The sequence below is a fragment of the Panthera uncia genome, assembly GCF_023721935.1.
Source record: "Panthera uncia isolate 11264 chromosome A1 unlocalized genomic scaffold, Puncia_PCG_1.0 HiC_scaffold_17, whole genome shotgun sequence".
NCBI lineage: Eukaryota > Metazoa > Chordata > Mammalia > Carnivora > Felidae > Panthera > Panthera uncia.
In genome coordinates this window covers 41,567,259-41,580,198 of record NW_026057577.1, presented here as the reverse complement: position 1 = coordinate 41,580,198, position 12,940 = coordinate 41,567,259, and positions in this window count along the sequence as shown.

Sequence of the window (12,940 nt, the reverse complement as noted above, 5' to 3'; positions counted from 1 at the left end):
TTTCAGAATTTATGCTGTATACCTGACTGTAGCTCATAGTAGTTTGTTCCTTGGAAGACCAAGACTTTCCACATTCCCATTGGATGCCTGCCAGTTCAACAGAGCCTCAAACTCAACATGCCTGAAACCTGACACACAGTCTTCCTCCAAGGACTTTGCTCCTGAGCTCCTCAGATCTGGGGCATCAAGATATTCCATACAGTGCAAAATGAAACTCCTCACTCTAAACACAAGCAGTTACAGTACCCAGGGGCAAGTCCACCTCCTACAATGCCTCCTACATCTGTCCCTGCCTATCCCCCAACCCCACCTTGGCTCTTGCCCTCGTCATCAGTCCTGTCTGCCACCATAGCTTTATAAATGTTGCTCTGATCTCCAAGCTATTCCTTCTCAAATCCATGCTTCAGGCCATCTCATGACTTGTCTTACAATCACTTGCCAAATCATATTATCCCTCTATGCAAAACCCATATCTCCCCACTGCCTGAAAAAAGAAAAGAATCCTTGAAATGACATTCTGCAATCTAGCCCACCTTCATTTTTAGCTCTTTCTCCCACTTCATTTGCCAAACATCGTATACTCAGGCCACATAAAACCTTGCAATTTCTCCAAAAACTACTCATGTAGCTCTTTGCTCAAGGCGTTTTAGACCACCTTTCTCCCTTGGAAAGAACATAGCTGCTTGAAGAAATGCATCTGAATTCAGGTGTGTTTGTGTGATATCAAACTACATCTATCTCAGTTTCCCCACCTTTAAAATGGTGCATTTAAGATGATGCATTCAAAAGAGCTTAACACAATGACTAACATGTTCAGATCTTAGTTTCTGTTTTTGTTATTGTTGTTAATTTACCTATGCTTATCAAAAACTGCTCATTCTTCAAGGCCCCTACAAAATGGCACTTCCCTGTGGAAACTCCCTCAATTGCCTCAGCCAAAACCATCACTAACTCCTCCCTCTGCCTCTCACCAAAAGTTTATCACTCAAATTAGAATACTTCCACTCTGTTTTACATTCTAATAGTTCATTAAATGTGTGTACATCATCCCAAACCCCTCCCCTGCCACACAAACACACACACACACACACACACACATACACACACACACACAGGGTGACAAACTCCCATTAATTTAGGGCCATTTGGGGATCCAGCTAAAAGCTTCAATTTGATGTCTTTTGATCAAGTAAAACACTTCATTTTTGAGACATAAGCCCCTACTGACAACATTGCTGTCAATGGTACTTGAGGCCAAAGAAAAGCTTTCCATTTTCTATTTTTACTTCTGTTGCTATAGTAAATGACTACTTCTCCTTCATTTCCCTGCTCTTCCAATTTGTCTCTGATTACACTGAACTGTTACTTAACAATTTTTAAATGTTTTTAAATGTTTAATTCCCTAGAAATCACAGTTTTCACTTAAGCTTTTCTGTAAAATCTGTGAGCTATTTAATGGTGACCAAAAAAAAAAAAAAAACCAGATTTAAAAATATTTGGGATAATATCAATAAATATAAGATTACCAACTACAAATTATACATTTATATCTGCAACACTATTCAAATTTGTAAGATGTATCTCATCTAAAAAAATACAAAGTTTCCAAAGAAATTCATGGGATAGAGGTAAAATATTTTGGATGCCAGAAATTGCATATTTTGTTCATTTTCATTAAGGTAAAATGGCCTGCCAAAATGATAAAATTGGGCTCAACTCTGCTCAAAAGATATTTTCACATTCTAATTAGAAAACAGAATGAAGTTAACTTTACATCTAAAGGAGCTACAGGGGTATGTAGGTGGCTCAGTTGGTTAAGCATCAGACTTTGACTCAGGTCATGATCTCATAGTTCGTGGGTTCGAGCCTGCATCAGGCTCTGTGCTGACAGCTCAGAGCCTAGAGCCTGTTTTGAATTGTGTGTGTGTGTGTGTCTCTCTCTGCCCCTCCCCTGCTCATGCTCTCTCTCTCTCTCTCAAAAAAAAAAAGACACTAAAAAAAATTTAAAGGAGCTGGAAAAAGAAGAAAAAATAAATCCCCAAACCAGCAGAAGGAATGAAATAATGAAGATTAGAGCAGAAATAAATTATATATAAACTAAAACATAAGAGAATAGATCAATGAAATCAGGAGCTGGTCCTTTGAAAAAAAACCCCAGCCAGACTCATAAAAAAAAAAAAAAAAAAAAAACAGAGAGAGCGAGAATTCAAACAAAATCAAAAATGAGGAGAAATAACAGCCAACACCACAGAAATACAAACGATTATAAGAGAATATTATGAAAAATTATATGCCAACAAAGTGGACAACCCAGAAGAAATGAATAAATTCCTAGAAACATACAACCTACCAAAACTGAAGCAGGAAGAAATAGAAAATTTGAACAGACCAATTACTAGGAAGGAAATTGAATCAGTAATCAAAAAACTCACAACAGGGGCACCTGGGTGACTCAGTCATTTAAGTGTCCGACTTTGGCTCAGGTCATGATCTCAAGGACCGTGAGTTTGGGCCCCATGTCGGTCTCTGTGCTGATAGCTCAGAGCCTGAAGCCTGCTCTGGCTCCCTCTCTCTCTGCCCCTCCCCTGCTCCCATTCTGTCTCTCTCTCTCTCAAAAATAAACAAAACATTTTAAAAAAATTGTTTTGAATACTCCCAACAGGGATGAGAACTGGGTATTGTATGTAAGCGATGAACCACAGGAATGTACCCCAAAAACCAAGAACACACTTTATACACTGTATGTTAGCCAATTTGACAAAAATTATATTTTTTAAAAAAAGATAAAGATAAATAAAAATAAAACAAAAAACTCCCAACAAACAAAAGTCCAGGACCGGATGGCTTCACAGGTTAATTCTATCAAACATTTAAAGAAGAATTAATACCTATTCTTCTGAAACTATTCCAAAAAATGGAAAAGAAATGAAAACTTCCAAATTCATTCTATGAGGCCAGAATTATCCTGATACCAAACCAGATAAAGACATAACACACACAAAAAAGAACTACAGGCCAAAATCTCTGATGAACATAGAGGCAAAACTCCTCACCAAAATACTAGCAACCTGAATCCCAACAATATATTTAAAAAATCATTGACCACAACCAAGTAGGATTTATTCCTGGGATGCAATAAGGGTTCAGTATTCACAAATCAATCAACGTGATACATCACATCAATAAGGGAAAGGATTAAAACCAAATGATCATTTCAATAAATGCAGAAAAATGATCTGACAAAGTACAGCATATATTCATGACAAAAAACCTCAACAAAGTAGGTTAACAGGGAACATACTTCAACATAATAAAGGCCTTATATGAAAAACCCATAGCAAACATCATAACCAATGGGGAAAACTGAGAGCTTTTCCTGTAAGGTCAGGAACAAGACAAGGATGTCCAGTCTCACCACTTTAATTCAAAATAATCCTGGAAGTCCTAGCCACAGCAATCAGATAACAGAAAGAAATAAAAGGTATCCAAACGGGTAAGGCCAAAGTCAAACTTTCACTATTTTCAGATGACATAGTACTATATATAGAAAACCCTAAAGACCATCAAAAACTTAACCAAAGAGGTAAAGACCTGTAATCTGAAAACTATGAAACACTGATGAAAGAAACTGAAGACAACACAAAGAAATAGAAAGACATTCCATGTTCAAGGATTGAAAGAAAAAATATTGATAAAATGACTATACTACCTAAAGCAATCTACACATTTAATGCAGTCCCTATCAAAATACCAATAGCAGTTTTCACAGAACTGGAACAAACAATCCTAAGCAATCAGCCAAAGCAATCTTGTAAAAGAAAAGCAAAACTAAAATATCAGCATTCCAGATTTCATGCTATACTATAGGGCTTTAGTAATCAAAACAGTATGTTAATGGCACAAAAATAGACACAGAGGGGTGCCTTGGTGGCTCACTTGGTTAAGTGTCTGATTCTTGATTTTAGCTCAGATCATGATCCCAGGGGCATTGGATCAAGCTCCACATTGGATTCCATGCTGAGCATGGAGACTGCTTAAGAATCTCTCTCTCTCTCTCTCTCTCTCTCTCTCTCTCTCTCTCTCTCAGTGCCTGGGTGGCTCAGTCAGTCAGTCAGTTAAGCGTCCAACTCTTGATTTTGGCTCAGGGCATGATCTTGTGGTTCATGAGACTGAGCCCCACATTGGGGACTGACAGTGAGGAATGTGCTTCAGATTCTCTCTCTCCCTCTCTCTGCACCTCTCCTGCTCTCTCTCCCTCTCTTTCTCTCTCAAAATAAATAAAATAAACTTTAAAAAAAGTTTCTTTGTCTCCCATCGCCCTGCTTGCACTTTCTCTCTCACTTAAAAAAAATTTTAAACAGACACAGAGATCAATAGAACAGAATAGAAAACCTAACTATGAAACCATGAACCCACAATTATATGGTCAATTAATCTTCAACAAAAGAGTACATGCAATGGGAAAATGACAGTCTCTTCAACAAATGGTGTTGAAAAAACTACATGCAAAAGAATAAAACTGGACTACCTGCTTATACCACACACAAAAATAAACTCAAAATGGATTAAAGATCTACATGTGAGACCTAAAACCATAAAAATCTTACAAGAGAGCACAGGCAGTAATTTCTCTGATGTCAGCTGTAGCAACATTTTTCTAGCTATGTCTCCTGAGGCATGGGAAGCCAAAGCAAAAGTAAACTGCTGAGACTACATCAAAATAAAAGGCCCCTGCACAGCAAACGGTCAATATAACTAAATGGCAACCTATGTAATGGGAGAAGATACTTGCAAATGACATATCCAATAAAGGGTTAGTATCCAGAATATATAAAAAAAATTGATACAATTCAACACCCAAAAAGCAAATAATCTAATTTAAAATGAGCAGAAGACATGAACAGACATAAAGATGGCCAACCAATGCATAAAAAGACATAGGACATAAAGATGAGATTTTTATCTCAAACCAGTCAGAATGGCTAAAATCAAAAACATAAGAAACAACAGGTGTTAGCAAAGATGTGGAGAAAAAGGAACCCTCTTGCACTGCTGGTGGGTATGCAAACTGGTGCAGCCACTGTGGAAAACAGTATGGAGGTTCCTCAAAAAGTTAACCTAGATCGTAGAACTACCCTACAATCCAGCAACTGCACTATTGGGTCTTTACCCCAAAATAACAAAAACACTAATTCAAAGGGATACATGCACCCCTATGTTTATAGCAGCATTATTTACAATAGTCAAATTATGGAAGCAGCAAACAGCCCTTCAATAGATGAATGGATAAAGAAGATGTGATACACACACACACACACACACACACACACACACACACACTGGAATATTATTCGGTCATGAAAAATAATTAAATCTTGCCATTTGCAATGACATGGATGGAGCTAGAGTATATTATGCTAAGTGAAATAAGTCAGTTAGAGAAAGACAAATACCATACAATTTCACTCATATGTGGAGTTGAAAAAACAAAACAAACGAGCAAAGGGAAAAAGATAGAGAAGCCAAGAAAGAGACTCTTAACTATAGAGAACAAACTGATGGTTACCAGAGGAGTGGTAGGCAAAGGGAGGGGGGAAATAGATGGTAGGGATTAGAGTGCACTTGTGATCGAGACTGGGTAATGTATGAAAGCAATAAACCACTATATTGTACACTTGAAACTAATATAACACCATATGTTAACTATCCTGGAAAACAAATAAATTCCTAACAAAATAATCCCATTTTTCTTAGATATCTGTGGTTTATTTTTTTAATGTTTACATTTTTATAAACTACCAGGAAAATAATTTAATGTAAGAAGTAAAGTAGGAATTTGTTTTTTCCAGATGACTAGCTTGTTGCCCTCAAACAATTTATTGAATAAACCATCATTCCTCCCTGCACCAAAAAAAAAAAAAGAAGGGAGAACAGAATGAAGTTAAAAACAATTTTTCTCAAGCAAAGACTCCATAGTTTCTTCCCCAGACCCTGAACTTCAAGCTTTCATTTTTGATACAGTCAATCCTAAAGAAGGTGTGTACAAACTGCACCTCCTAATTTTGCCAACATGCTTTTTTCCCTCCTCAAGCATTTTCAAATTCAAAATAAGCTTAAATTTACAGGAAGGTGGAAATCATTCTGTTTACTCCACATATTCGGGGGATGTGCATACAAATATTTACTGGACATGAAAATTCAATGTCCTAACACAAACCATCTGACTTTAGAACTTTGAATATATATAGCAATGATTAACAACAGATGAAAATTTTACATTCTCAGAGTTCCACATTTTGAACTTGGCCATGCCCTCCAGGGTAGGTACTCATTAGGGTACTGTGGGGCTTTTAAGAAGCATGTTTTCATTGCTAAATTTTGTTTCTATATCCCCACTCAAACACAGAGGAAAACATTACTCTCGGAAATGAAGTGTGGTTAAAAATAGAAAGCCAATTAATAGCCAATCTTTAGCATTTCCTCAGCTGAACTCTGATCCTGTCCAAAAAGAGGTTATTGTGAAATCTTTCCTTTTAGCTAAAACAAATGAAGAGCTAAATGAAACACAGTAATAGAAGTGTCACAGCAGTGGAAGTTAAGAAGTTGTCTGCCCTTGCTAGGAAGGAAAGATAAAGTTTGAACTTCAGCTTGACATGGTGGTGTTTTCTCAGATTCCCTATCTTAAATCATCTAGGTCACCCATGTCTATTAATGATTCACAGAATTACAGAATTGTGGAATCCAACCATTTCATTTTACAGGTGAATAAAAGTAGTAACTTGTCCAAAATAAAATTTCTAATTATTCGTAGTGTTGGAAGAAGACCCCAGATCACCTGACCTTCCACCTCAGTGTTCTTTTTATTCCACAACTAAGCCCTCTTGCCAGAATCATGATACAAATAGTTGAAGAACTCTGAAGGAGGAGAGCAGAGAGCCCAAGTATCCAGAACAAGTTGCTCACATCCCCCTGCAGGGCAGGTCCTGAAATCACCAGGAAATATCCCATTCAGGAGGAATGACTGGGACAGGGCAGAGTGCCACCATTACAAAATCGAGTGGCTGTGAGCAGGCACTGGAAAGTCCTCTCTAGAGTCACTCTGCAGAGGAAACTTCAGCTGCCACCAGAGGAAGGAGGCATGTTCACCACAGGCTTTTCTTGGCCGGGGACTCCCTGCCTCCTCGTGGAACAAAGCCTCCTGTATTAGTCTGCTCTTGCTGTCATAACACAGTGCTACAGACCGTGTGGCTTAAACAACAGAACTTTATTTTCTCACAGTTCTGGAGGCTAGAAGTCAGATCAGGCGTGGGCAGAGCCTCTTCTGAGGCCTCTCTCCTTGGCTTGTAGATGGTCTTCTTCTCCCTGTGCCCTCACATGGTCTTTTCCCCTGTACATATTTGTGCCCTAATCTCTTCTTATAAGGACACCTGTCATACTGGACTAGGGCTCACCCTAACAACCTCATTTTAATCTAATTTCTTCTTTAAAGACTGTCTCCAAATATAGCTACATCATGAGGTACTGGGGTTGGGACTACAACATACGCATTTGGGAAAATGGTAAGTCAGTCCATAACACCTCCTGAATATATCCAGGAACCACCCCAAAACTCCAGTGGCCTGTCTTCTTTGCTGCATCTCTTACCCCAACTAATTGCTCCAAATACAGATTCATGCTAGTGCTGACCATGCCTGCCTGACCTTTCTCTAAATCCAAGACATTGTCCATCAACCATGCTGCTCCTTGCTCCACTGCTGTGATGCTTCTAGTGCTGTGTTTCAGTTAGCTCTTCATTTGTTCAGCCAAAAAGAAAGATTTCACAATAACCACTCCAGGAAAAGCATAAGCATGCTAATGCTCCCTCTCTCTTTCTCCCTCCCTCTCTCCCCTTTTTCTCTTTCACACACTCTCTCTCTGTCACACACACACACACACACACACACACACACACACTGTCACACACGCACTCTCACACATACACACACTCTCTCACAGACTCAGTCTCTCTCTCTCTCTCTCTCTCTCTCACACACACACACACACACACACAAACACACACACACACACATTCACAAAGGAGTATTTTCTCCACTCTCTTGCAGAACTACCATAGGTCAAAGTCTCCAATTTTAAAAATGTAGAGAATTTCCAAAGCTCTGAAAGAGCCAGAACTTCTAAAGAGCCCTACAGGGATCCACTGGGGAAGAATCTCCCTTTAACCTGTTATAGTAGGCAGAGTTCTAAAGATTGCCCCCAAGATTTTCATCCCCTGGCTATTCAATCATACACTAAGCTAGATACTACTGTGAAGGGATTTTGCAAATGAAATTAAGGTTGCCAATGAGCTGACTTTAAAACAGGGACATTATTCTGGACCTTCCAGGTGGGCCCAATATAATCATGTAAACTCTTAAAAGCAGAAGACAGCATAAGAGTCTCCCAGAGACGAGCTGTGGGAGAAGAGAAGGTCAGGGGGATTCAAAGTGTGAGAAGTACTTCCCACCTCTATTGCGGCCTTTGGAGATAGAGTAAGGGAGCCATGAGCCAAGGAACACAGGTGCCTCCAGAAGCTAAAAAGGATCTCCAGATGAAATCCGGCAAGAAAATGAGGACCTCAGATTTACAAATGCATGAAACTGAACTCTGACTTACAAAACTAAGATGATAAATTAGTGTTGCTTTAAACCACTAAGTTTACAGTAATTTATTACAGTGGCAGTAAAAACTAATACACCTATCCTATTATTAAATGTAATGTCCGTACATTGGTCCCTTTTAGGAATGAATTATCTAAGTTCACATCATTCTGAGTGGCTAGCATTACTCTTTACCACTAATTGAGCATCCACATTAAACTAAAATTTGTGCAGTTTTTACAAATAACTCCTAGAGCCAGTAGCTTACATCTAAACATGATACCACATTCATACATATCCACAGCTATATTCTCTGCCCTGGATTCCTCCCAGGATTGTTACAGGCTCACTGTACTCTCCAAGGGTCACAGATTCCTGTAGAAACCTCTGCCCTGCAGATAAATCCTGAATATGATCCCAGAGGGAACTGTCCCAACTTGCCACATTGCTTTTTATCATGTTCACTCTTATGAATTCACGTAGTAGTTGGAAATAAGAATGGCATAGATTTTTTCAAGCACCACTTTGAAGGAAATGAAGTGAAGGTTTAGAAAAGCCCACACCATCCAAAGGATAAAAATAGCAATAGGAAAAAAGAACACAAGCTCTAAGCAAGAGTCTCCTGAGAGAACAACTGAAGAACACAGCCTTGTTTTGGCACAAGAGTCCCCGGAGAGAAAATGTTCCAACCCACCTCCAGGGCACCACTTCCTCAGTGATATCTTCCCAGCACAGAATCTATGTCTGTAACTAGGAGGAGCTGGGGTTTCTTTAGCTACAACAAAGAGGCCTTAAGATGTATAACAAATTCCTAGGATTCTAACCCACCACCTGTCCCAAATGTTGTCTCCAAGTTCCAGATCCTTGTGACTGGTTGCCTTTGAGAAATTTCTTTCTGAGTTTCCCCTGGGCATCTCAGACATTACTAGAATATAACTGAATACACCATCTTCCTCTCCACAGCACACTACCTCCCAGTGTTCTCCTGTCCTTTGAAACACCATTTATTGGACACCTGCCTCATAGCTGCCACTGTACTCCACATTTTCCATACTACATTCATTTAAACTAACAAATCTTTTACACTGACATAGAAAGTGCATTTCAAAGAGGTTAAGTTGCTTCTCTAAGATTCCTACAGTTTGCTCAGAATCATTGTTGTCTCCTCTGTAAAGAAGCAGCGCCCTTTCCCTTGGGGACACTAATCTCAGACACTCCTGGCCATCTTGCCTGTCATGTGCAGTGAGAAAGAAGGAAACGCTGAGAAGCAGAGCCCAAATACCAGGTAGAATGGAGGCAGGAGGACAGAGTGAGGAAGGGAGGAAGCACAGTCTGTCAACATCACTTGAATGCTTAGATGAGGTGCCTGCAGCCACTTCTCTTCTGTATTTTCTCATGATGTAACCAGCAAATCCCTTTTAATGTTTAGTTTCTGTCACTTGCAACCAAGTGTCTTGTCTAATATTTACTGTTAAAGAAATCACTGTTATTTTTATTTTCTTTTCCTCTTCATCTTGGTATTCATGCAATTATGATTAATGAAATAATGCAAGCCCATTGTAGTTTTAGTTAATTATTCAAATCTATCCAACATAAATAAATAAATCCATTGTGTACTGTGTCTAAGTTTCACAGGTTTCTTTGGCTGGTTAGTTGTTGTTTTGTGTGTTAAGCTGCCCAAACTTTTATTAGCTATTAAAAAATATTAAATAATCCATTATAGTCCATAAAAAGAAAAAATAAATACTCCCCATTAGAATTTACTCCAATCTCTGGTATTTTCTACATGTCTTTATATTTTCCCTCAGGAATTTTAATTCTGTAATATAACCACATTTAAATTCTAAAATCAGATTTATGGAGATTTTAACAAAAATCAAATATTTTAAATTCTTTACTACTTTTCAAATAATTTTATTAAAAAGAGGAGTGTTTTCTTTAAAAAAAAAAAAAGGAAGGAACGAAGGAACGAAGGAACGAAGGAAGGAAAGAATATACCCTCAAAGTGATATCCATATAAATGGTCACTTAGAAATGAACTTGACATATAAGGGTAGAGGGACTCATATCTAATGTCAAACTTTTGGATTTGTTTTTGGAAAACAATAAAATACATTTTTATAAGTGAGGTATGGTTTTCCAGTTTATGAATAAGTAAATTTTCATTCATTTAGAAATATTCCTCCCAAGTGAAAATCAGGACAGTCTTTTGCAAGGTCACTTTGGGAATACCTGCAAAAAGGTCACATGCACACACACAGCAACCCCACTTCTAGGAATCTGTTCTGCAGATGACAGGGTTTACTGCAGCACTGCACAGAAGAGGAAAACTGGCCATCCCTAAATGTCCTTCAGTAAAATTAAAGAAGACATTTACATACATAACAAAATAGTATGTAGCTATTAAAAGGAAGATACTAACCTGGAAAGATATTTGCTATATATTAATTTAACGAGAGAAATTTCCAGAGCCATATATACAGAATATTGGAATATAAAATATATAAACATTGCAAAGCAACGGTAACAGCCTTTGAACTCTGGCCCCTTGCTTTCCCTCCTGAACAGCACAGCCAGCATGATCTTTCCAAAGCATACCTCTTATCAGATGCATCTTCTCCCCCATACCTGCCTTATCCCACCCTTCTTCCCACTGTTCTATATGGACACAGACCAGAATCCAACTCATGGTCTGAACCCTGCTCACCACTAATCTTCCTGCTCTAGTATTTCACCATGATCCTCCTTCAACACCTGGCTTTTGTTCATGTTTACCCTCTGCCCGCCAACAAATGCCCTACTCTACCTCTTTCCCTAAAAACTGATCAATTCCTACTCACCTCCATTAGATATTTCCTATTTCCTCTCCAGATCTATTCTGCACTATTCCTCACTTTGCTCTCTGCCCAAAGAAGCTGATCCATTCAGGTCTACCTCCCTTGTCCACTGGCTCCCCCTTAGCTTCAGCCAACAGGAGGCCCCAGCAGGAAGTAGGGGAGACAGGGGATTGGGGCTGCAGCACTTACTTCCTCAGCTCCTTCCCTACAGGGTCCCTTCAAAGTAAAGGGTCCTTCAACCAAAGATCCCAGCCCCTCTCCAGGAGGCTGTCTCCTTGTAGGTTCTGAATCTGTTCCCTTACCATTTCAGCTCTAGGGAGGTGATGGTCCCAGTGTTACTATCCTTGAGATACTGCACTACCCCCTTGTGGCTTTCCTACACTCCTTTATAAAGAATGCTTATGGTAGATTCTCCTCAAATACTATCATTGCTTGTGCTGAGAACCTGACTAATGGATCATCCTTCATCTTGGCTTAAATATCACTCCTCCCTTAAATTTCTCCTCCTCCCCACTCCCCACTGGACTGTAAGACCCATGGGGGGAGAGACCATGTCTTCTTATTCTCCCCTATAACCACAATAACTAGCTCAGTGTTTCCCACATTGTTATAAATAGCAATTGTTACTGAAAACAGCATTTAACTCCATATTGTCCTATTATTGCTTATACTCTTACTGTGGCCTTTTCCTTCAGAAAGAAAGCACTGATTGTATGTCTTTTGTCTGTATCACCACCCTAAAGGCAGAGGTGATTAACAAATGTTTCTTGCACTAAATTCAAGGCATGTGGGGAGCCATCTACTGATTTAAGAGGATGGTCTTTGGCAATATTCACTTTGGCTCAGACTTTGGAAAAACACCAAAGATCAAATACATACTAAAAATACTGAATGAATAGTCTGGAGAGGGAAATACACTATTCTTAGAGTTACATTTATTTTCCTTTATGATGTGAAATTCTTTTATCTTATGTCAATACACATGGACTTAATTAAGTTGAAAAGATTATATTCCCTCACTATGCAGTTTCATAATGTCTTTCCCAAAAACTTATATACCTCAGTGTTCTAAATGTCATTTTGTTTAAAATTTCTTGTCCTAAAATGAGTAAAGAAAATGGAAGTGAAATAACATGGATATATAATTAATCCCTGAAAGAAATTATAGCAACTGATGTGGAAAGAAACATACCAGAGGTAGGCATTGCAATGAATGACAGGTGAAATTTTTCAAACCCTATGAGCTTTTTTATTGTTCTGCTTACCATGTATACCTTAAAAATATATAGTGAAGCAGATCATTATAAAGGAATTTAGCATAAGGTAGATCACTTCAAAGCACATATTTGTAAAGCAGCTTGCATGGTCCCATTGGAACAACATTATAATTTAAGATTGTGTTCAGTAGCAGACTTGGCACACAGGTTATCTAATTAATAACATAGGTGATCCCAATGTACCAACTGG